Source organism: Lepeophtheirus salmonis, chromosome 13 (assembly GCF_016086655.4).
Source record: "Lepeophtheirus salmonis chromosome 13, UVic_Lsal_1.4, whole genome shotgun sequence".
Lineage (NCBI taxonomy): Eukaryota > Metazoa > Arthropoda > Copepoda > Siphonostomatoida > Caligidae > Lepeophtheirus > Lepeophtheirus salmonis.
This window is the reverse complement of record NC_052143.2, coordinates 33972403-33999217: the sequence shown is the minus strand read 5'-3', so window position 1 is coordinate 33999217 and position 26815 is coordinate 33972403. Positions and strand designations below refer to the sequence as shown.

The 26815-nt window shown below is 33.5% G+C and overlaps 1 protein-coding gene across 1 annotated transcript in view; it reads right to left on the bottom strand.

Moving 5' to 3' along the window:
- IntS2 (integrator complex subunit 2) overlaps positions 1–26815 on the bottom strand; it is a 48408-nt gene that overhangs the window by 16919 nt on the left and 4674 nt on the right.

Here is a 26815-nt window from a genome sequence, read left to right as displayed (position 1 = left end):
TATTGTTAATTATATCTTGCTGCAGTTTAAAATTCAAAGTGTTCAGATTTGAATGTACCACTCGGTACATAAATAAATAAAAGAAATGAATTAGATAACTTACTTTGATTTATGTTAAAACAAAAGTAGGACTTACTACTAAATAAAAGGTGGTTGGTTCTATACTACATAATACATATTATATGTATATAACAATACGTAACATCTTTTTTAGATGATTATATATATATGATTAATAACAATATATTTTGTATACTATAATGGTGACGTAACATATCAAGAAAATAATTTCTTTTTAAATAAAATAAAGATTAAGCCTTTTCTTCTCAATCTTTCTCTCTCCTTATCCCTTTCACTAAAATATTGGTCTATTACATAAAAAAGAGTTACTCAACTGGGGGTACCTTTTCCTATTTTGAATATTTTCAAATCCAGACAAAAAAAACTCCTACTTTTTTTTACCCACAAACATATACTTATTGTTTTTGCTATTGGAAAACAGGGATCAAAGAATTTGCATCAAATTTGGTGCAAAAAAAGGTAATTAAATTCTCCAAAAAACTTGAAATATCAACAATCCCATACGTTGAACCTGTTCTGAGAAGAAAAAAAGTTTACAAGAGGTACAAACTCTCCCAAGAAAGCTGAGAAGATCCCAATGACGAACATCACTCTGGACGCTCAAGCAAGTCAACAACAAATGAAAACATTGAAGTGGTAAAGAAAATTGTATTTAAAAACCATAGAATCATCATCAGAGAAGTTGTTAAGGATATTGACATATCGGTTTGGCTTGTGTCCAAATTGTTTTAATAATTTTTCGTGCATGAGTCGAATGTCAGAGAAGTTTATTCCGAAACTTCTTAATTTTGACGAAAATAATCGTGCATTTTTTTGTTAAAAACAGACACCACAAACATGCCTTAGTCACCATATTCACCGGATTTGGTCATCTGTGACTTTTTCTTTTTCCCTAAACTGAAGGGACCTATGAAAAACGGAGATGCACAAATGTATTGTATCTGCGGGGGTTTACTTTGAAGAAGGGGGGACAACATCAATATTGATTAATAACTTTATATTTTTTCCTAAAAAAAAAATATAAAGTCTTTTTTACTTTTGAGCACACCACTTCTTATAAACAACCCACAATTTTCGGATACTTAATTATGTAAAATAAGTCAATCAACGCTTAATCATTGCAATTCGTGGCAAATAATTAATTAAACATTTGATATCATAAAATTGGAGTAACGTGAATAAGAAGCCCAATAACATAGTATTACAACATGAATCATCAAATATATATATATATTAGTGTTGAGACTGTGCACCGAATTTTTTTTTCGGTTCGGTCTTACATGATTTTTTCTAGACCGATTTTTTTCGCTCTCATATGTTATGAGATACCTTTTTTTTTTAAAATTCACTGCCATTCATTTTTTTCAAAAAAAAATCACAAAAGTTAACTATAAGCTCTAGAACAAATACTGTATACATATAAGAGACGGCGGGATCAAAATTAATCCGAGCTATCTCTGTTTAAACTTCGTATAACGTTATTGTACTTGAAAAAACATATGACGTCATGTTATAAACAAATTATCTGTAAAATCGGTCAAGACATATTTTTTTGTGACCGAACTAGACCGAATTTTTATATGAGACCGGTCCAGATCGAGCTTTTTTGTTACACCCGAACTAATTCGGTACAACAAAAAATATAACGGTCTCAGACCGGTCTAGGATTTCCAGACCGAAAACCAACACTAATATATATATTTTAGGCAAAGTGTCCTAGAACCGTAAAACTTTAAGTATCTTTCATATATACTCGTATATATATATATATATATATTGAAGTGGTTCTTAAGAAACTTTTCTTCTTTTTTTTTTGGGGGAAATATTTCTTTTAAGGCCTTCTAAGGTTATTTTTGGTAAAAAAAATTGATGCTACAATTTTGAGCATGATAAAAACATATTTAGAGGTAGTGTAACGACCCTAAAGTATCCATATTTACTGATTTTTGGATAAAACCTTGATATGTATATTTGAAAGGAAATATCAAGCAATAGGTAGAGATGGGATTTGCACAAGAGCGCAAGGAGAAGGCGGAAGCGAGACTTATGGTAGTACTGAATGAAAGCTCTTGTTAATATTAGCTTCCTATTATATGATTTTGGCGGGGGAAAATGAATTACTGCTAAAAAAAGAAGAAGTCTACATTTAAAATAGAATAAGTAGATTGAAAATATTATAATTATATTTAAATTCATTATGCCCACTTTATTATGAATTTTTAAAAAGATAAACACCAAAGATAGGCAAAAATTCTTCTTTTAGAATGAGATGTTAACACCCCCTACAAAGAAAAAGAACTCAACTCAACTGTTTTTTCTTTTATTATCTTATACTTAATTATTTCTTTACATAGATACTTTTTTTAGTTAAAGGACAAAATCAGTACATTTTGGATTTTAAACTGGAACAAGATATAATTAACAATAAAATTTCAAATAAAATAATACTATAAATAGATGTGTGTTTGAGCTCTCTTAATCATTAATGTAACTGTCTTTAGCGGCAAAGATGGTTTCTGGGCGGCAAAGGAAGGCGTGGCTCTATTTGTTAATGTAGTTCTCCGTCATGGCGTCCCAGTACTTGATGACAGTAGCTTTGAGAGACTCGGTGTTTGGATGAAGGATACTGCGGACCTTCTTCTCGACATCCACTCTAAAGATGTAGTCATGATGATTTGAATCAGGGCCGTGGGGCGTCCAAAAGAGTCTTGCAACGGAAGAGATGGGTTCCTTTCATTGTTTGTATCACAAGGCTCTTTCCATCCACTTTTTTTTTTATAGCTCTCTCAACACTCTGGAGTGAAGCCCCGAGATCTCTTCCATGGGCATGGATGGACTTGAGAGGATTGGTCTTGGATGTTTTATTTAATTACTCCGAGTCTAGTTTGGTCTTTTTGACAGAGTCCTTCTTGCTTTCCAACGTTTTAAACTTACTGACGGTGTAGACGGTGGTTCTGGAGACGCCCAAATGTTTGGAATGCACAAATGGAAATTCGTCAATCACGATCAAGTGTCATTTTCACGACTTCTACGTAAGCTAAATACCTCAGGTTTGTTTGGTTTTGTAACTAATTGTTGATGTTTTAATATATCGAAATATGAATTAATTTCAATCACTCCACCTTCATTAATTATTGAATTAGTATTTGTTGAGATTTCAATGGACCACCCGGTAATATATCATTGCTATAAATTAGGGTGGAATACAATCTGGAATTGTTTTTGCAAGAATGCAAAAATCGTGACCTTTTTATAATTATTTGTAGTACATATTTTGTATTTATCTACGTAAGTACTCACTACCATGTGTAGAAAAAGTACTGAGACCTGCCTCTCAGTACACATTAAAAATACTAATAATTGATCAGGATGATCTTGTACATAGAATATTTTATTTTATAATATTTTTTTACTATAACAATGCACATTAATTATGAATCTGGCCACCATCACCCTCAATGTCAGCCTCTAGCTACCTCCATAACCCCTTACACACATTGGCAACGTATTCCTTTTTCATGATCCTCCACTGTTGGTTAATGAAGGTCTTCAGAGCATCAACATTCAGGTGACGGACTTTGTAGGCCTTCCTCTCAATTCGCCACCAAATTGAGTAATCCAGTGGATTCAAATCTGGGCTCTTAATTGGCCAAAGGTTATTGGACCAGAAGTTCATATTGCTACCCATCCACTCTTGTACAATATTAGCAGTATGAGCCGGAGCTCCTTCCTGCTGAAATATTTACGTGGCCTTGTTGGAAATCTTCAGGGTATTGATAATCTCTGAGACAACATTTTCCTTCAAAACCGTGAAGTAGTCGGCTGCAGGTAACCTGTATACAATAGGATGCCCAATTGGAGGCATTATTTCTCCAGTTGATACTACAACCCCCCAACATTATCACAGAGGTCTTTGGTCTTGGTGACTGTCCTGATGTTGTTGTCAGCCTTACCAAAGCATACGACCCGATCATTTTGCTAATTATAGACGGGGTCAATGATAAAGGTCTTTTCATCTGAGAAAAAAATTACCCGTTTGCTGTTGTACTTTAGATCATTCAATAATTGTTGAAATTGCTGAAGACGCAGTTCTTTTTGACTTGGAATGGCCTCTCAATTCTTCGAATCGACCTTCTTCCAGCCTTTCGAATGGCCTTTCCCAAAGTAGACTGATGCACCTTCTTCTTCTCGGCGTATTCGGACATTCTTCCACTCTTGGGGTTGTCCTTTAGGTTCGTCAGCCAAACGATTTCTGACCCGACAGACTGTGGCCTTGCTGACATTTAAGGCCTTAATGATGTCCAAGGTGGTGATGGGTCTTCTTGCCTCCATCCCGACATATACATCATTTTTGTTTACAACATGAACATCAATCAAAGGCTTAGAATCTAAACTATTCAAAAATAATCTGAACTTTAAGATTTAATCAACGACACCTATTCATAACTGTATTTTTAGAAGGTATCATTATTTTTTCTACACCCGGTATATTTTTGTTAGGTGTTGTTGTTGGAGTAGCAGATTGAAAAAATAACAACAAATAAATAAAGAAAAAGAATGAACGAAAAACTATGTAGGACTTTGGAAAGCATCTGGATAAAAAAGTGACTATGAAATAACAGATGATTCCTTTCATTTTTTGATTGCAAATCTCAATGCATGAAAATAATCATATCTTTTTTCATTTATTTACATATATAGATGATCAGTGGTTCTCATATAGTCCTTTCAGCAGTGATTACCGGGGTTGTAGAGTCCTGTATTTTTGCCAGGAGTTTGATTCGAATGGAGTCGTACAATTTTAGTAAGAATTTACAAGTGAAGGACCTTAATATATTATGTTAAGTAAAAAGTTCTGAGAGTCTCTTACTTCATCTCTTTAGTCACGATTAATACATTTCATCAAAAAAAGCTTAAAGTATGCTGAAAGGTTAAGCGTCCACTTTAAAAAAGTTCATTTAAAGTTTTCTGTTTGGTGAAGCCAGAGTTGTGCGATAGAGCGTTACAAAATGGAAGTAAAAAAAGAGAAAATTGATACATTCTTCAGTAACACCACGACCAAGTAGTGATACTGCAGGCGGCGGCCGAAAAAAATTGTGCTGCTTATGTGCCCAATACAGTATCAAATGTAACAACAAAGCCGTGGTTCTAACTATTCTGTTCTAATTGTATAGATAAACGAAAATGTAGATAAAATAATGGAAATCGTCGAGTTGGACGCGCATGTGAGCAGTTATTTCGTTGCCCAGGAACTGAAGATTCTCTAGAAAACCGATTGGCACCATCTAGAGCGGATAATCCTAACTACGTTAATTTTATTTTCAAAATAAAGCGAAAAAACCCTCAGAACTTTTTACTTCGCCAATTATAATGGTAACGTCATCAGGAGAGTCCGCATGACTTTTTTGGAGGGCACGGCAATTGATTTTTATCGTATTCTTTCATATTTATAAATGCCAAATTTGACAAATAATTAGCTTAAGAAAAGACAAAATACATTATCTTTAGAGTTAAACTAAATTTGAACGAATAAATTTATTTTCTAAAATAATGACATTGAAAAATTTTATACAAGAGGAATTTTTTTATTGTGATAACTATAAAAATTCTGCAATAGCAGAGGACCTCTTTTGTTCCGCCGCCACAGGTCGAAATAGCAAAATTTACATAGTAGGAGTTGGAAGAGCTAAAGAAAGGTTGACAAAGAAAAACAGATTCCATCTACTATTTTAGTATATAATGACGTCACATACACTCCCAAAATTGATATTATTATCATTAAAAGAAGAGCCAAGAAAGGTGCAACAATAATTATAGATCAAGCATCAAGATGAGGGAGCACTTACGTAATGATAGACCGTACCCTCGAATAAAATATACATATTGTTTGATATGGTAAAACCAGATTTGACAATAACTGTTGACGTAGAATAATTTCAAAAAGTCAGAGTCAAATTTGGAGTCGGATAATTCATACAAGTCGAATCGGAGTTGTAAAAAATCCTCAGACTCCAGACCCAATTACCAGTATTATCATCACTGCAGATCTTCTGGACGTTATTTGTTTAGGAGAAGAAACTATTTGAGTCGGAATATGATTTATTTACCACTTTTTTTTTTAAAGACATTCTGGATGACCTTCACTGCTTAAGGGATACCTGGAGGAACGTAATAAATAGATTAAACTTTCCAGTTAATATAATCAGTTTGCTCATAATTAGTGTTGCATTGGTCATTATTTAGGACCAAGGACGGCGGCCCAGTCCCTCTAGTTGGCCCTTGAAGAAGGTGAAATCGATCCCTCGTGACGTAATTGAGGATGTTTTTTTCAGTTTGTAATTATTTCGTTATATAATAGAATACATTATATAACTAAGGTGTCATATATTTATGATGTCAAGTGACGGGGGGGGGTACTGATTTAAAGATTTTTAGGATGACTTCGAGGGACGGGGATTGGGATATTTCGGAGTGCACTACATTAAGAACTGATGAAACAAAACCTTTTCAATATGAAGTATATCAGCAGGGGCTTCCACAAGAAGGAATTTTTGTTTTATGCTAGATTTTTTTATAACATCATAGGGGTAAAAAGTATTTTATAAGGATTTCTTTTCTAAAAAAAAGGTCAATGGGTCAAATTATACAATGGAACAAAAAATTGATGTAAAAAAATTAATATATATGGTTTTATATTGTATTATAATTAAAAGAAATATATTTATTGCAAGATATGTGCAATAATCTTAATACATATCTAATATATCTTATCTGGCTTATTAAACCATGTACATTTGTATGAAAAATTTTCAGGGCGTATAAGACCGGTCCTAAGAGTGAACTGGACCGAATAAATAAGGAGATCACACAAAACTATTTATGATTGTCGTACTTGCAGATGTTGATATTATCTCAGGTAGAAAATAAACTGTAACAGGTTTGAAATCCCTGATCTAGATAATAGTTCAAAGAGTGGCCTATGCAAGCCAAGCATACACCAGCTAAAAAAAAGAACTATAACCTCCCTCACATAACAATCTCTTCATTCCTTCCTCCAAAAAAAGAGAAAAATAAACTTGATGCGAGAGATGTGAAGAAAATTAATAAGACCGTAAAATGGTTCAGAGAGCCTAAGACTAGTCAACAGTCTTCATACTCTATATAAAAGGGTCGTTTGAAGAGTACGTACAAAGTCCAAGAGATGAGATTACTGACGTGTATGGAGATTATGTTTAGTTAGTAGCATCTCTTGGAAAAAAATACACCAATTTTCAGCCAGATCAGTCTATTTCTTTCTGTTTGGCATTCGTTTGGGTCGAGGAAGTGGAGTGATTTTTAAAAGAATTTGGTGTGTTGATTAAACATTACTTTATGAAAGGCAAAACACCTCAGGAGACTAAAAATAGCTTGATAGACATTATAGGGACTCTGTACATTCAATTAGAACATTTTATAAGTGGTTTCCAAATTTTCAGAGAGACCATATGGGCACAAATTGGTACTGAACATTCTGTACGCCCCTGTTGAGATTCCTACTCCAGAAATCATGGAAAAAATCTATGATATAGTGATGGATGACAGAAGAGTGAAGGTGCGTGATATTGCTAGTGCTGTGGACATCTCGAGTTGGAACTCTATTTCCATTAATTTTTGCAACCACAACTGCTAAAGTGTGAGCTGGTGCATTGTCGAGATCCCTTTTTTGTGGACGTTTTTCTTGCAGCTCGGTTTTTAAACGGTCCAATAACGATTAATAACATACCCTTCTCCGGATAGTCGATGAGGATTATTCCTTGTGAATCCAAAAGACAGTCGCCATAATCTTTCCAGCCGATTAATTGGATTCAAACAAATCCCAAACAGAAAGAAATAGACTAATCTGGCTGAAAGCTGGTGTGTGTTCCTTGTATATAAGATTGAAAAAGGTTCAATTTCGGTACACAGTCTGGACCGAAATCTCGATCCAATTGCTCTATAAAAAACCTTAAGACCGAACCAGGAAAGACTCTCGGTATTGGGCCGAGACTCATCACTATTACCTATGTACATAGCCACATATACTACTAATAAAACAGTCTTATTATAGGTATATAGGAACATAAATATAAAAATACATAAAAAACTGACCAGTGAGGGGAGAAGAGGACTCTTCCAAGCCTCTCTCCCTCCCTCTGTTTCCCCCTACATACCGTAACATACTCAGTCACTCACTCATACCCATAACGAAGGAAAGAAGGTTAACAACTTGGGTCTGTGCATACATACTCGTACACAGGTGGTAAAGCAAGTAAGTGTATTTGAGTACATAGGGAGAGGGAGAGAAAAGACCCCTAAGGACACATTCCCTACGTGACCATATGTGACTTTTTGAGCCACACAACAAGTCTGCATGCAGTGATGTTAATACCTACACTCGTCAACCAATCAGTGGGTCAAAAATAGGGGTTATTGTAGATATCCATGAATACGTAATATCTAACAACGACAATCTGAATACACATTAGAACTCAACATGGTAACCCTTTCCTTCAAATATTATGGTGTGTACAAGTTGTAGCTTGTACACGTAAATTGTACAAGTTGCTCAAAGAATGGGATGAGTAATTTGAAATAAAGGATTGGCAGTGCTTGGAATGAGGATAATGCAATAATTAATTAGGGGGGAGGGAATTTTGTACAAATGAATTGAAGACAATAATCGAATTGATAATTTTTAAATATCTTACAACAATCCCCAAATTACAATTAAGGGCAATATGAGTTATATCAATGCTTATATTATAGAAAAATATTCAATGTATAATTTAAAAAAAGATCTATTTAAAAAATATGAATCTCCAAGGATTTTTATAGCATTTTGTAGGGATCTCATTTTTTATGGTCGGTGTACTAGCCAATAGTCAACATTATCATCATTTTTTCCCTATTTAAATGCCGATTTCATGACGTCATACCTCATAAAAGGAAGATTGAGGTAATCGAATGAAGGTACTTCCAGCTTGATCATCCATCTCAAGAGATGTTCGAATTCGGTATCCCAATTCCAGGAGGGACGATAATTCATCCGAGGAAAACAACCAGACCTCAAATGGGAGTAGAGTGGACTCCTTCCTTGGGAATGAGAACCCAGGATCAAAAAAATAAAGCGATCCATTCACGATGAGTAGAGAATTTTAAATTTTTTAAAAATGGGATTACTTAAAAAAATACGAACAAAAATTCTTGGAGAATCCTATTTTTTTAAATAATAGATACATTGAATATTTTTCTATGATATTCCTTATCACTATGTATTATGAATTAGTTATAAGGGTCTAAAGAAGAATGTCGTTTTTCATCATTTTTGAGTCGAAAAATGAAAATATATCTAGTTCAGTACAGAATAGATAAAAACATTTTTGAATCATAAAAAACCCTTTTACATAAGTTTTATTAACCTACTTCTCATTTGGGTATTGTTTTAAGGACAAAAAATGATTCTGAACGATCTAGACCCAAATTACTATAGTCCCAGATATTTCAGAATTCAGATGATTGCTAGAATAACAAAAATCAGTTTTGGATTATCCGCTCAGAGATATATTATTTTTTCTGGCTTGAACTCATTTGTATAAATTGAGTGTTTCCCTTTGTTATCGATATAATATTAATGATTTTATTTTTGACTATTTCAATGGGAGAATTCCCCTGGGAGAAAATACCTCCCCAGCGATGCATCATCAACCAGCTGTGGATGAAGACGAGCCATCGGCCCGTCCAGGGGATAGACCAAAACCTTCTCTACTTATGCACATTCACCAAACACGGGAGTGAACAGGAGATTAGGGGCATACGTTAATAAGAAATCCTGGGGATTAAAACCACGCTTGCTACTCAATGAAATTTACCATATAAAAATCATGTAATGAAGCTCTAAAAAACTTATGACACGTCACTACATTTTATTATTGGAGGTTTCGAGAGATTAAACTAATACAAATATAACGTGGTACAATTTGATAGCTAAAAAGCAATATTTGTAGATTTAATAGGGACTTCATTTCACTTGAGTCCGTACCGTATATCCGTATTTTTTTCAGATGGTTCCGTAACAGTATATATGTGCCATATTTGGGTTATGCATTTATACGGAGCCGAGCGGCTCTGATAATATAATGCCCAATATTGTTATTAAATGATGAATTTAAGATGAAGAAATTTCAACTTTGTAGAATTTTCTTATACAAGTTGCAACTTGTACACAACATATAAACAGCGACGGCCTAATGAATCTGATTTTTTTTTCTTTTTTGGGGGGTACTTAGATCCACCCATCATGATGTCTTCTAAAAGGGTTATTTCATTCTCCACTAAAAAACAACAACTAGGAATTTACGATATGAAGAGTTATTTTAGATGTAAAGACCCTTTCACACAAAAACAAATATGTAGAGTCTGGATTTAATTTGTACTCTTCAACGAATTATCGGCAATTTATATCGATAAATTAACTCTTTGAAGACGCAGCAAATTGAACTTAGACTATCACAAAATTTATAGAATAGGATTGAAAGGGGCCATAGTATCAGTGTGCATCAGAAATTTGAATATAAAGCCTTTATATTTGAGAAAAATATGTCAACAAAATATTGAGCTGTTTAACGAGTATAATATGAAATATATACAAATAAATTGGGATTTTCTTATTTTTTTGATTTTTGTTCAATATTGTTTTTATGTTAACTTACCACATTTGTAAACTTAAGAACAGAGAAAATTGAACAGTTAATACCTATATATGTTAAGTCGTTGTCTTTTATCAAGTGTGCAACAACAGAACTCAATGGCCATCCCCAAGATTATATATATTTTATTCTTTATATTTTTGGGGGCGGGGGCTTGGTTTTTGGAATTTTTTGGAAAAATACATTCCAAATATTAAATTTTTTCAGAAAAAAAAAAAGAAAAATCCACAACTATTCATAAAAGAATTAATTTTTTTTTTTTAAACATTTCGAAAATTTATAGCTATTCACAAATAATTCAAAAATTTAATTTCAGTTATTAAATTTTTCGTAAAAAAATTTCAAAAATACATAGCTTTTCACAAAAAGTTACATTTTTTGCAAATTAATTCCAAAAAACTATATCTACTCAGAGAAAATTAATTTTTTGTGGAATAAAATTCAAAGTTTAATTTAAAATATTAATTTTTTGGGTAAAAAAATAAAAATTTAATTTCAATTATTATACTTTTTGTAAAAAAATTTCATAAGTCCATAGCTTTTCACAGAAAATTAATTTTTTTGGAAAAAAAAATAAAAAATTCCATAACTATTCACAAAAGAATTAATTTTTTTGTAAACATTTTCAAAATTTATAGCTATTCACAAAAAATTTTAAAAATTTAATTCCAATTATTAAATTTTTTGTAAAAATAATTTAAAAATAAATGGCTTTTAACAAAAAATTACATTTTTGCAAAATAATTTCAAACAACCATATTTTATCACAGAAAATTAATTTTCAGGGAAAGAAATTCAAAAATCAATAGTTCTTCCAAGAAAATTAATTTTTTGCGGGAAAAAAAAAAATCTACAGTTCTTCTAAGAAAATTAATTTTTTGTGAAATAAAATTCTAAAATTTAATTAATAGTATTATTTTTTTTTAGAAAAATATTTCAAAAATTTGATTTCAATTATTAAATATTCCTAAAAAAAATTCAAAAATCCATTGCCATTTTCAGAAAATTAATTTTTTGGGAAAAAAAATTCAAAATCCAATTTGAAATATTAATTTTTTTGGGGAAAAAATAAAAATTTAATTTCAATTATTATATTTTTGTAAAAAATTTCAATAGTCGATAGTTATTCACAGAAAATTAATTTTTTGGAAAAAAAAAAAAAATTCCACAACTATTCACAAAAAAATTAATTTTTTTGTAAACATTTTCAAAATTTATAGCTATTAACAAACAATTTCAATATTTAATTTCAATTATTGACTTTTTAGTAAAAAAAAATTTCAAAAATACATTGCTTTTCACAAAAAATTAAATCTTTTGCAAAATAATTTCAAACAACCATATTTTTCCACAGAAAATTAATTTTTTGCGAAAAAAAATTCAAAAAATTAATTAATAGTATTAATTTTTTTTTGAAAAATATTTCAAAAATTTAATTTCAATTATTAAATTTTCATAAAAAAATTTCTAAAATCTATAGACATTCATCGAAAATTAATTTTTTAGGAAAAAAATTCCAAAATCCAATTCAAAATATTAATTTTTTTGCACAAAAAAATTCCAAAATCCAATTCGAAATATTAATTTTTTTGCACAAAAAAATCAAAAATACACAGCTGTTCACAGTAAATTTGATTTTTTGTAAAAAAAATTCAATAATACAGAGGTATTCACAAAAAATTTAATTTTTTGGAAAAAAATTCAAAAATCCACAGCCATTTATAGAAAATTAAACTTTTTTGGAATAAAATTTCGAATATTGAATTTTCTTGTAAAAAGCACAAATTCTTTAATCGGGGGAGGGAAGCGGACTACTCTTCAACCCACCCCTGCGGACGCCCCAGTAACTTCCTTTTATCCAAAAGGCAATAAAAAAAGATTTATAAATTAGAAAAGTTTTATTCTTGTTTCATAACGATAGAACACATTTAAAATGTAAAGTTTTAAAAATCTTATCAGATAAAGATCGTAAGTAATACACTCAATCATGGAATTTTTCCTCATTAAGGAATGGAGTAAAAATGGCATCTCCTTCCTCATGTGAGAATATAAATTGGAATGATTATTCTAGGTCTATGTAACTCCATGACTTGGAGATACCTAGCTGATTTATTGTGAGAATACCCTTGTTTCAACATTTGCTTTTAGAATGCATAAGAGTTTTTTAGAGTAAGGTCCTTTGACTTTTTAACTTAAACTCTGATTACGAGTAGTGCGGAAAAGTTGTCATATGCTATGAAAATAACATATGCAAAATTTCCTTTTACTACATTGTCATCTTTAGCAAGCACATCTTGTTTAAATTTTTGAAAGGAGACAAAAGTTCTTTATTTCGTCAATAAGGATTAAAATACAGCATTAATCATTATTTTATACTAGTTAATTATTCTACCCTATAAAAACATTTATAAAGTTTTTTTCTAAAGTTACCCATTAACTGTTTTTCTCGTTTTTTGCTCAATAAGACAATTTTAGAAAGAAAAAAAAACTTTTTAGACACTTTCTATAGGTTAGAAAAGTGTCTATCAAAACTATTTTATACAAAATAACTAAAAATGTATTCTAAGAATCTATATTCACTAAGTAAAGAGTTATTTTTCTTCATAATTTGATTGAAATTTCAACCTAAAGATGACTTAAAAAGGCAATGGAATTTTGCACAATTAATTTTCATACTGTAAGGAAACTTTTCCTCTCTACTCGTAATCGCAATTCGAATACAGTTGAAAATCAAACTGGTCTAATGGATAATCTTTTTTATCAGGGTCGTAATCACTTAGGGGATTCTAGAGACATGGAATAATCACGCATACAACTTAGCTTCTTTTTTCCCCTTCTTTTCCTCCCTCATGAAGGATGCAGTAAAAAATGAGGTTGACTCATATTTTCCCTTTTTTCAACCTATATATTATCCTCATGTAGGATGCAGGAGTGTTTCATGTGTCTACTATGTCATGATGAATGAAATCATTTCGCCTTAAGCCATTATGCCTTACAATATAAATAAATGAGATTTATACGTCCTTATTGTTTATTTTTGGTTGAGATTGAAATTCCCTTTGAATTTTTTAATCAAAATTTGGAATGTGTATTACTACAAAACACATTAAATGTTTGTTTTCTGATGGAATTATGCTCTAGCCTCATAGTATTCTTGTACGTCAATCCAAGAGTATTTTCTAATATGAATAATCCATCATGTATGTATAATTATAATTAATAACGAATAAGTGATTAACACTTCTTCCATTCGAATCCTTGCCGTGTTTGTTTATCCTTATTTTTCTTATTACACTAATTTCGTTACTTCTTTTGTGTCTGGTTTGAACTCATTACAATGTGAAATTTTGGTAGAATGTATCCATTGAAATTTTGGAGTATAATTCCATGCATTTTTCAATAGAAAACAACCATTAAATGTGTTATATAGTAATACACAATACATACGCACCCATGCAGATAAATTTGGACCAAGTTTATGGCCGTCAAGAGCAACAACAGTGATATCTACAAGTAGTTTTTTTATCTGGAGAGATTATGTAGGGTTTTCGTATAACTTTTCAAGAAAAAACAAATCCAAAATTACCCTTCATGAGGATGGAACACCAAAAAATGTCCGCAGTGATCGAACTCCATTGCGCAGGACAATCTACAGCTGATATCATCAGACTCCTGATGTATTCAAAAAGCACCGTCTACACCATCATAAAGAGGTACTAAACCACGGAATGTCCGGCAGGTGCAAGCACAGTCCTAAGAGTAGCAGAAAGAGGACCCCCCAGGTTCCTGGCTAGGCTCAAGAGGTCCATAAAAGCTGATTCAGACATTCCATGTCCATTCTTGCCAAAAACAGTTTCGTGCACCGCAGTACCCTCTACAGAGCAATCAATGAGAACTTAGGGTATAAGACACCTTTTAACAAATTCAATTAAGCTCATATGAGAGGCTAGATGCAAGAAGATCCTATCCTCCTTGAAGAACACCGGAGGAGATTGGCAATTCTTCTCATATGTTATTATATTCACTGTTGACCAGAAGATAAACAGCCAGAATGAAAGATGGATTTTGTAAAGAACCTTCTGAAGTCTCCATGGTGTTCAATACGACGAACCCAGCCACCGTGATGGTCCTGGACGTCATTAGCAGTGAGAATCACGTCATGCAACCTTACTTCTTCAAGCCCAAGCAGAAGGTGAACAAAGAGCAAGGACGTGGTGAAGCCCTGGATGATTAAAGTGGCTGAAGGCAGAAGGTACACCTTCCAGCAGGCTCCACCACTGCCTATAAGGCCAAGATTGTGAAAGAATAGCTGAACGATAATGTGCCTCATTTTAAGGACTTCAAGACCTGGACCTCCAACTCTCCTAATCTTATTACTTGTTGGAATGTTGGAGAGGGAGGCCTGTACAACCTACCATAATTCTGTTATTTGCATTCGTCCATCAGATCCGTGTCCATTTCCGTAGACGCTGCAGAGGTCTTTAAGTCCGTGAAAACTTTTAGATCCTGTTTGGAGGCTGTCTTTGAAGCAGGAGAACATATTGAATAAAAAATATTCAAAATTGCCTCATCCTCATTTTTTGTAAAATAAAGTTTTATTTAGAAAAATTCATAATGGATCTTGCTGGCATTTAATCTGCAATACCCTAAACAGTCAAATTTGGTTAAAGGAAACTCCTACTTTTCAGATGAAAAGCTTATTATATCCAGATATTTCTTATATCCGAATTACACAAAAGACCACAATTTTTGGATACTTGAATATGTAAATAAGCAATTTAGAAACTCTCAATTTCGAGGCAACGAGTGTTTGATTAGATCCTATTTTTGACCAATCATCGAGGATTTTTAGCTTATCTGTCAGTGAAAGTATTTTTCGGGGGGCACTTATAATATGTATCCGTATTGATTGAAAAGCAATGTGAAATGAATTTTTTTTTTAAACATACAGAACAAAAATTTTGGCCCCAGTTCATGACTTTTATCTATAAAAATTCTATGTAGAATTCTTCATTCATTCCTAAGAAACTGATACCAAAAAAGGGAAAAAATGTTGCCTTTATGTGGATTTTTTAATTCATGTATCTTCCATCGGAAGTATTTAATGTATTAAAAAATGGTGTCTTAAGAGAACGTTGACTATAAGCGTATTTTGATTATATTCAGATTTGACCGTATTTTGATTATATCCAGATTTGACCGTATTTTGATTAAAAAAAATTAAAAAGGAACAGGAGCTTCTGCAGGAGGTGGGCTGGAGGAGCAGTATACCCCCACCCCAAACTAATGTTTTGTGAATAGCTATGAATTTTTTCCCAAAAAATTTAGTAATTGACATTTAATTTTTGAAATTATTGTAAATGGCTATGGACTTTTGATTTTTTTAAATACAAAGAGCAAGCCCTAACTCCCCCCCGCACCCAAAAAAAGATGCACAGGTTTCGGAAGCAAAACGTTGTCTGTTAATAAATGCTAATTATGTAATCAAAATAGAGGTTTTTTGATTTTTTCCTGCATATTCCGAATCTCCTATCCTTTCTGCATAAGTAAACAATAATGAACCTTTTTCAAATCTTTCATCATGAGTGAGCAAGAAGCAAAAAGGCATAGAATCTCAGACCTTCTTGATGGCAAAGTTGAGGTGGCAGAGATTATGGACATCGTGAAGTGCTCCATAAATGAAAAAGGATGGAAAAGATCTCTCAAGGAAAGAAAAAAGTTGGGGACACAAATTGAAAAGGGATTTTGATTTTCTGAGGGACCTGAAGAATAAGATCCAGGAAGACCCAACAAAATCCATGAATCACCTATCTAACGAATTTAACGTGGACGAGGGAACAATCAGGAATGTGAAGGAAGACTTGGGGTTGTCCTCTTACACAAGCACACCACACCGTGTTGATGGACACTCTGAAGGAAAGGAGACTGCACAGGTGCAAGAAAGTTCGTGCGTGGATCAAAGCAAATGAATCCATAGTAAAAAAAAATTCTGACAAGAAGATTTTTACCGTGTACCAGGTCTACAACCGTCTAAACAACCGTTAGCTTCGGGGATCACCAGAAAAAGTCAAGGGGTGTTCCGTACAAAAAATCCGCCCCAAATAATGGTCCTGGGGTCGTGGCGTCTGACAGCAATAAGATCATCCCTTCTATCTTAATACTGGGGAGAAAATCGGTCAGGAGGCCTACTACAAGGTACTGATGTTCACCATACTGCCATATCTCAAGGTAACCTACCCAGAAGACAACTATGTGTGGACCCAAAATGGTGCACCTTCACACACATCAGGCAAATGCCAGAAGTTCTGCGCAGACAGCATGGCTGATTTTTGGCACAAGGACATGTCGCCATCATTTTCGCCGGATTTGAACCCGTTGGTCTTTGTTGTGTGGGGAACTTTGGAGAGGAAGACTAACCGGACATACCACCAGAACGTGGACTCCCTGAAGGCCGCCATTGTGTAGGAGTGGAACAACTTGTTCGAGAAGTTCATCATCAACTCCTGCAAAACTTTCCACCGCCGTGTGGAGGCTGTGATTGCTGCTGAGGGCGGCCATATTGAGTGAACATGTTCACAATGGTTGTGTCTCAAAGTTTTGTTACAAAAGTACAAAATTATTTACATTTTCCTAAAATCAGTCATTCAGTCCCCGTTTTGCTTCCGAACCCTGTATATATAATCTTACGCAAGCCCCTAGGGATCATCAATTTCAACCAGAAATAAAAACTAGAGATATATGAGCCTCGTGTATTTAAAGCTAAAGTACATGGCACCTTTGAAAATGGTTGGAACTCAAGTATACGTATACTTTATCTTGTGGATCGTAGGATTGTATCTGTACTCAAGCGTAATACTCTTAGAAATTTATGATGAAAATGACGCTTTTTCATAAAGTGTTATACAGCAAATCAGATAATTATTGGTTTAAATAATTAATAGATATGTTGTAAAAAAAAAGAAAAGAATAAAAAATATAATTATAGTTTGTAAGTAATTGGTGTTCCAAATTAACTCGATAAAAATACTTTCAAAAGATTGTACAAATTACAACCATTAAAATATGAGTGTAATTGAGTAATATAAGGTGAGTACTTGTGAAGAGATAAATGCAGCGATTAAATTGCCATGTACAATAGGTTAACCTTTGTGACCAGTACTAATAATGGAGGCCTTCAAGGAGTCGATGCTGTTGTGTGAATTGGCGGAGACCTTCCTCTCTAACTCCCCTAAAAAGAAGTAGTCAATGGGATCAATATTAGGGAAATTAGAAGACTAGGTCTGGGGTCCCAAAAAGGCACCTTCTCTCCTTGCAATAAGTTTAGTGTCATGCAGGTCTTGTGAGAGGGGAAGGAAGTTGAAACAGGAAATGGACACCATTGGTCACAGCTTTTTTCCTAAGTATCACTTGGTGCAACTGGAATTCACAGTAACTCTCGGGACCCACCTTTTCCTTTGGCTCAAAAAACTATCGTTCCTCCCAACGACCACAAGGTGCATGATGCTAGCTAGAAACTTGGTTTTAAAGAATTAGGGGACATTAGTTCTCTCAGTGGGTAACCATATGTCGTTTTGGATGTTGTAGTATCTGTCAACAGTCTATTGTTTCTCATCCGAATCAAAAATGATTCGGTTGCCACGAGACTTGAAATTGTTGAGCAATTTTCGGCTTATTTGGCGCTTTTTGGTAAGAGCGTTAATCAAAAACCCAGGAAATACCTTCACGGAACGTTTCAGCCCTTCGAGGAATCTGAGAGTGCGTTTTTAATTACTCTGTGACGTGTGGGCTTTTCTCTTATATGCCTCTTCCAGCTTCCAGCAATTGTAGACACTGTGCTCTTTGAATACCTGCGCATCTTCTTCATGTGTCCCACATGAGCCAATTCAATAATGGGTTTCCTCTGGATCTCTCCATCGCAAAAACGCTCCAACTCACGCTTTAAAATTGAAATAAGGGAGACAAAGGATTTTCTTATTGTTCAGGATGTAGTTAAAGATGGCCGGGTCATGCCTGAACGCCCCTGTATAATCTACCGGCATTTCATATTATTTGAATCTATGATGCGACCACAGGTATGAAATTAATGACCATTTTGATGGAAACAGGAAAAAAAGAAATAAGATTTCTTTTTAGAAGAGTTCATCCAAACAACGCAGCACAGCCATTATAATTACTGAGTTAAAAAAGAAACAATAAACATTTCTTTTTTCCTTCGACGTTGGTACTAATGTAGTGAAAAAGCATTATCATTCATTGGTCATTGATTAACTATTAAAATAATAACGTTATTTTTAGTACTTAACATAGGAATGAGCATCATACCCATTTACACATTAATTATCTTAGAGCCTTTCATACAAAAAGAACCAAAATCAGTTGGTAGTAATTAGTAGGGACAATTCCAAAAAAAAACCCGATGCCGATTCCAATGCGATTCTTGGAAAAATTTCCGATGCCGATAACAATATTTTTAAGAGTAGTAAAAAATGGCATTTTACTAACAAGGCTTCCACACATATATATATATATTTTTTTTTTTGTTGGGGGTGTTAATTTTTGTTAAAAAATTGAAAATTAATTTTCCAATGTTACATTTTTTGAAAAAATCCACAAATATTCATAAAAAAATTTAAAAATCCACAGCTTTTCACAAAAAATTAACTTTTATGACCAAAAATTTTAGAAATTCACAGCTGTTTAGAAAAATAAAAATTTTGGAAAAATAATTTCAAACATAACATTTTTCAGAAATTTTTTTTTAAAATCCCAACCTGTTCTCAAAAAAATAATTTTTTTAGAAAAAAACAAGAGTTATTCAGTTCAAATTATTAAATTTTTAAGATAAATTTATTTTCAAACCAGTATATTTATATTTTTTTATAATTTCCTAGATATAAGTAATTTCTAATTTCATATTGTAAGTTTTAGACAAATACTAATGACTTTTGTAACGTATTTTCTTATTAGTGTTGGGGTAGATCCTTCGATGGTCTTCCGGGACTTGTAGAATACATAGAAGTTGTGACTCGTCATTTGTTATTAACCATCTATATTCTGTGATGAACACCACTCCTCTTTCAGCAAGATCATTGCATACGTGGAGCGTAGCAACTTTTTCTGATGCCTCCATGTAGTCTTTCCTACCATTCCAAAGTGCTGGGTCAACTTCCATAAAACTATCAGACAGTTCAAAAATTTCTAGATTTTTTTTTTCTTCAATTTCTTCGTGACAAAGACTTCGATATTTTTATGTATAAAATCATTGGTTAAGTTTTTTGTCCTTCTGTGCTTTTTTTTTTATTTTTTTATGAAAGGACAAGAGAAACTGAGATGGAGGCATAAATAAATCATGTCCACTTTCATTGATACGGAAATGAGTTATAATGAGGTCTCCTGTATCGTCCCCTGCGTCTCATTACCAAGATTAATTAAGCTGAAAGACGACAGCAAGAGTCTTTAGAGGAAGCCTGATTAAAAAAAAGAAACCTCAACAGTATGAGAAGACAACTGGGCGGTTATATGGGCCCGGTGAATGTGGCCTCTGTTCTCACAATACTGCAACTCTCGCCTAGGACCCAGGGTATGGTGGAGGCCAAGGGTGGTCATTTTTAGATTGAATTTTTTATATGTATAAAATCTCATTGTCCAACTACTTGTACTTTTGGAAGAACTTGGATAAAATTGAGCTTAGGAAAATTCGTTCACAATTCATGGGGTGACACTGATTGAAGTATATCAAAAGTGACATCTTGCGGGGGAGGGGGAAAAGTTTTCACGTAGTTAAGGAAATCTCTTCGAGCTGACTGCCGCGTTTTTTTTGCCTTGTTTACTAGCTTTGAGCCATCCAATTGCTTTTAATTACTTTATCGAAGGAGCTCAATGAGTTCTCCCATATGATGAGCAAACACTTATATATGTATACATATATATATGAATGTCAGAGCCTTGAGATGAATGGAATTTAATGCATGAAATCTTTTAAATCCTTTAACTCTCAAGGTCTGTAAAATGAACTCACATACATTATTTCATCATGAACCAATCACTAACAATCTACATCACTCGTCAGAATAACGCTACATAAAGATATTACATGTTATAATATCTGACCACAACCATCCTTTGGAAAGGAATGGAGTCTGTCATGATGACGTCATACATGTTATATGTATATAACTATACTATATGCATAATTACCTATTGCAATCAAAAGTGAAACATATGTATATTTACAGGGTGCACAAGCCATCTGTGCCGCGAAAATGATTTTTTTTCAAACCACAATTTTCTCTCCAACCAGTAATCAGATAAAATAAAAACAAATTCTGAAAGATTGATGGATACTGATTCATTTAAATCAATAAAATCACTTCCAGCTTCAATTACAATCTCTATACGAGGCAGAAAGTACAAGCAGACCTTTGCCGCTTGGACCCTTAACAAATCCTGGAATTATTCCTTGATCCGGTTGATAAGTTCGTTTTTGCTGTTGTCTTTCAATAGCACACAAAAATAATCCATCAGAATCCAATCCGGCGAGTTTGGAGGGCAAAATTCCCGCGATATGAAGTCTTTAAAATTGTCTTGGAGCCATTTGAGATGTTTATTCGAGGTGTTGTAGGGAGCCGAGTCCTGCTGCCACATGTAAGTCCTCTGATTGGAAACCATGTACCAAGCCCAGCTAATTGTTATACTGTCGTTCCCGGAGTAGGATTCCAAGGAGGCCTCCGAACAACCGAAAACGAATTCGTCAATTGATTCCATTATTTTTGCAACTTGTGCAGGTTTGAAGAAGCTATCTAATAAATAATAATCAGACGCCTAAGGGCCAGTGTTTCCCCAAGAGAGCGCTCCAAAGAGGCGGTATAGATAACTTGCACCCCCTGAATATATGTTTCACATCTCAAAATGAAAAAAGTAATAGTTATACAAACTAGGAGAACTTGAAAAGTTATTCCCTATAAAGTTACAATAACTTTTGCTTTTGTTTCTTCCCCCGAAACAAAAAATAATAAAGAATAAAAAGCCAACCTTGATCAAAATTGAAATGTCAATTTCAAAGGGGTTTCTCAAAATTGAGTGTGGATTATATTTGACTGGCGACATAATTTATTTTCAATAGGCAGGGTGTGTGTGGGGAGGGGCGGTTGAATTATATCACTTTGACATCATCTGGGGTGCCCACAGGAATGTGTTTTTTTTTTTTGGGGGAAGCAGGCTGAGCCATTGGGATTTTTTGACAATTTTGACTGAAAATATTTTGTTTTTTGTTTTTTCTAAGTGTCAAATTTGAGACAAATGATTTGTTTTAGAAGAGACAAAAACTTCTTTTTTTTTTGTAATTCTAGAGTTTATATTTTTTTTTTTAAATTATACGAATAATATTTTTTTGGAAAAAAAAGGAAATTGAATTGGTTCACTTTTTCTCAAAAATTATGACATTTAAAATTTCATAGACAATAACATTTTTAGTTATTGTGATAACTATAAAAATTCTGCAAAATTGGAAAGGGCGATGGTCCCTATAGTTCCAGGCCACTATTACCATTGTATTCTCTTACAAATATTAGTCCAATTTGAGTGTATCGCAAATTCCATTTAAAGTAGCCAAAACTGAGTGTCTAAATAAATTAATGAATAATCGATAGATTTATTAAAAAGGGGCCCTATCGGGGCGTATATTATTCTCTTAAATCAAATAAAGGTTCCTAGCTATATCCAAAATTCATGAGTATCTTAACTCACCCCACAAATTTGAATACAACCCCCTATAATTGACTCAAACAAAGCAATGAAATATTGGACGAGACTTTGTATACGGGGTTGAAACTTGAAACTTACAAACTTGAATTTTATATTGATTTGAGAGGTTGTGTGAGAGGAAATTAAAACTATCTGTAATCCCATAGGTAATTATGTATCTTAGGCACTTGCTACTTTTAAATCAGACTAGAAATGTCATCGCAGCGAGATTCAAGCCTTAGGTCATCAACTCTTTTTCGTCCTGGTCACACTGCAACAGAAGTGGTCAGGCTGACGGGAATGGCTCGTAAGACTAGCTACAATCTTAAGAAGAGGCTAGACCACAACGAGACCTTAGAGAGGAAGGAGGGTCGGAAATAAGAGCATCATTGGCATCCAATGGCATTGTGGCGCCCCTGATCTGGTTCCCAGAGGGTTACAGGCTCACGGCAGCCAAATACATCGACATTTTTAAAGCCACCCTTCTCCCCTGAAGAGATCCGAATATCATTCACAATACTTGTACCTCTCTTTTTGCAAGAGGCTTGTCGCCATCTGTGAGGCCAATGGCGGCCGAATAGTATAAACCTATTTGACATTGGCTACATATCAGAAAAAGATTAATAAAGTTTTGTTTAATGTATAATTAAAGAAGTGGAGACTGTTTTCTTTTTTCTTTCCACAATATATACAGATTTTCTTCTTTATTCTTAATTTTTGAAATGATATTTCTAAAAAAAGGTCATCCAACAAATACCAAACGCTCACATCAACTCACTCAAACGACTGTTCTGCACGTTCAAAATGGCTGAAACTTTGATGAGTAAATGTCAACAGATTATAGATAGATGTGAATATTTTTTATTCACGAGCTCTACAAATTGAGGTAGGAATCTTTTCAACCCACCCTCGTATTGTGAAGTCTAGAGACTCTCAAGAAACAGAGTTACATACGTATAGGTTTGAAACAAATATTATGTGAAGAATTCTGCTAATCGATGCTACAAAAAATATGTACAAAATATCAACAACATTGCAATAATGAATGATGAAGAAATGTGGTTAAGAAAATAAAATATATATGATTTTTTTCCATTGATTAAATCCTTCAATTTAAAAAGATAATATTACCAAATGTGGATAGTCTGATGTCATTTTCGATAAGCTTATATGTGATCAAGAGATAAAATAAATAAGATTCTTTAAATATATATATACATATATAGAATTCAAATAACATACATTTTTGCCAGCAATGCGGACACACACCTCGCATTCCCTACTCACTAATGATGACGATTTTGATTTACAAGTTTTCTTGCTTTGTAATATGATCATAATGATATAATTATTTCCTTCCTTTTAATGAATTAAGGATGGCTAGAAAGAAATCGAAATATTGTTGACATTTTATTTTTGGTAGGTGAGTCGGTACTTGGTGTTGGATTGGTCCGAGGACATATTTACTAATCAATCCCCCCCTTTCAGTCTTCTTTTTCATCGGTCTGATCTTTTGTTACCATTCAACGGTCCTAAGGCCGATTAGTTGGTCCTACATGTAAAAAAAGATCAGACCCAAGCTTATACCCTAACACGTGTACGCTTGAGGTTATACTTCTACCACGCTTTTAATATTGACGTCAGAGTAGATAAGTGGTTACAGGTTTTGTCAAATCTGTTGATATTGCCAAGCAGTCCGAACGATACATTAAATTGAAAATTCTAGCAATAGTGACGATATAGGCTATGAGTGGTTGCGTGTTATGTCAAAATCTGCCTGCCTTGCCCAGCAGTCGGTACAATACATCAGATTGAAAATTCTAGCAAGCCCCATTACATTATGGTCTAACCTTTTATTTCTATTAACCTTGATCAGACCATGAAAAAAAAGACGGAAAGGGGAGGGGGGTTACTGATTAGAAAATCAGTCCTAGGACCAATCCAACACAAATGGTAGACTTACCTACCAAAAATATGATGTGGGCAAAATTGTCTTGAATCCATTTAATACTTTTTTTGAAGGCGTGGCAGGGAGCCGAGTCCTGCCCCACATGAAAGGCCTCTTATTGGCAGCCATGTCACTCCAGGGCTTCACCTTGATGTCTAGCACACCTACGAAGGCATCATTGTTGACCCTCAGGTCTTGAGAGAGTACATGAAGTGTATGACTTCGAAGCTAACCACTCCAAACACCATCACGTGGGCAGAGAACTTTGTCGGAACAACGACGGGTACATCCTCGGAACAGAAGGCCAACCACCTGTTGTTCTGGTTGTTGATCTTCTGATCATGTCAAAAGTATTTTCTCTTCCGAGAAAAACCAGAGCATGTTTCCATGAAGTGGGTGCTTGAGGAGCGTTTGGTAGAGCTTTAGAGTGTATTTTTGTGTTAGTGAGGAGTGAAGAAAATATTTTTGGTCCTCACTAACATAAAAATTCCCTATGTATTTTGATGTGAGCTGTCAATTATCTCCTCTGACTAGATTCAAGGGGGAGGGGTTCTTGCCTTTCTCTTGGTTGATACATTTGCTTCCATGACATAATGAGGGCGTCCGCGGATGGATGGCTGCAGGGGATGTAGACTTCTCCCCTAATTGAGGACTTTTTTGCATTTTACTAGATTTTTTTTCGTGAATCGAGGGGAGTAACTATGACCCTTAATGTTACTTAAAGACATATTATGTCAAAGAAAACAAAACAAAAATATTGCTGGGGAATTAGTTACTATGGGGGGAGGGGCTGAAAAAATTACAGATAAGTAAGGCTACCCCCTTCTCCTCACGCTCTTACACAAATCCCATCTCTGGTTACCATAAAGGACCGATAAGGACCAGTCCTAAGACTGGCGAATTGTATTAGGACCGGACTGATAGGGTAGCATTTTTTTACAGTTTTGTTTAGACCTATCCAAGACTATATAAATTACCTATGTGAGTATAAAATAGTTCCACCACATACGTGTAGGCAGCAAATTCCCAAGGAAAAGAGAGGAAGGGGGAAAAGTAGCACAGATATTTTGCACTTCATAACTTATTTTCAATGAACAAAAAAGTAACTTGAAACGTAATAATAACAATAATTCATAAAAAAACATTCTCTTAAGGGAAGACTCTTAATTCTATTTCTGTACTTAATTACATCTAGTCATTGAACAGTGAAGGAAATTAATTTAAAATAATAATCATAATAAATTGAGATCATTACCCGGAGGAGATAACTTTGTTTTCCGTCATCAAATGATTCAATTAATTATTATTTTTTCCTCCTCTGTACACACACATCATAATCATTTCATACTCCAAACTCTAAACAAATTCTTCAAAGATAATGAATAACTCATTAATATATGTGGTGAGTTAACACAAAAACAAACTTGAACAAAAGTCAAGAAAAGGAAAACTGTACAATTCATTTTTAATCATATACTAGCCAATTAAAAAGATTTTATTAATATTCAGTTTATTAATGTTAAAATTCTAAACTGAAACGATTTACTACAAAACAAAAATTATATGATGGGTAAATTTTTGTTGTTGTAAAACCTCCTTGTATTCAAATTTTTTCGTTGTTTTCTATCCATTTGATGTAAATATAATGTCAAATCCCCACCACCTCTTTTGAGAATCTTGAAAATGAAATATATGTGAAAATACTGATTTTGGTAAATATAAAGCAAATGTTTGACCTTGTGATTTATTTATTGTCATTGCCATAACTCACTTGCCATATTTATTTTTTCTTCAACCACAATGAAGATTGATGATAAATACTAAGATTATCTCACTCATTTTCTTCCTAATTCCCTTTTTTAATTCGTATTTAGTATACTTTCTCCCTTTTTCTGTTAGTACAATAATTCGTGTTTTGTTTGTTTTTTTGTTGTTATTTTTTTTTTACTGCATATCTTAAAAAAACTTTGAGCCACGTGGAATCGATCTTGTTTTATGAAAAAAATCAACTTATTTGCGAAAAATCAAACTTGCTCTCAAGAGCCCAGGAATCTGGTTTGATCAGTTTTTGAAATAAATGCGTTTTTTCATTGTTTTTCTGTTGGGATTTTAAATCCAGAAAATTTAAGGATAATTTATATTACAATTATTTTACCGCAATTCACAAATACTTTTCTCTTACATGACGGGGTCCATTATAGTGAAGTCAATCAACATAATGGACCCCTCAAACTTCAACCACAGCCTCCAACATGGCACATGCCTTGATGAGAGACTCCTTCTCAACAATGGAAGCCCAAAAGAAGTCAACAGTGTTACA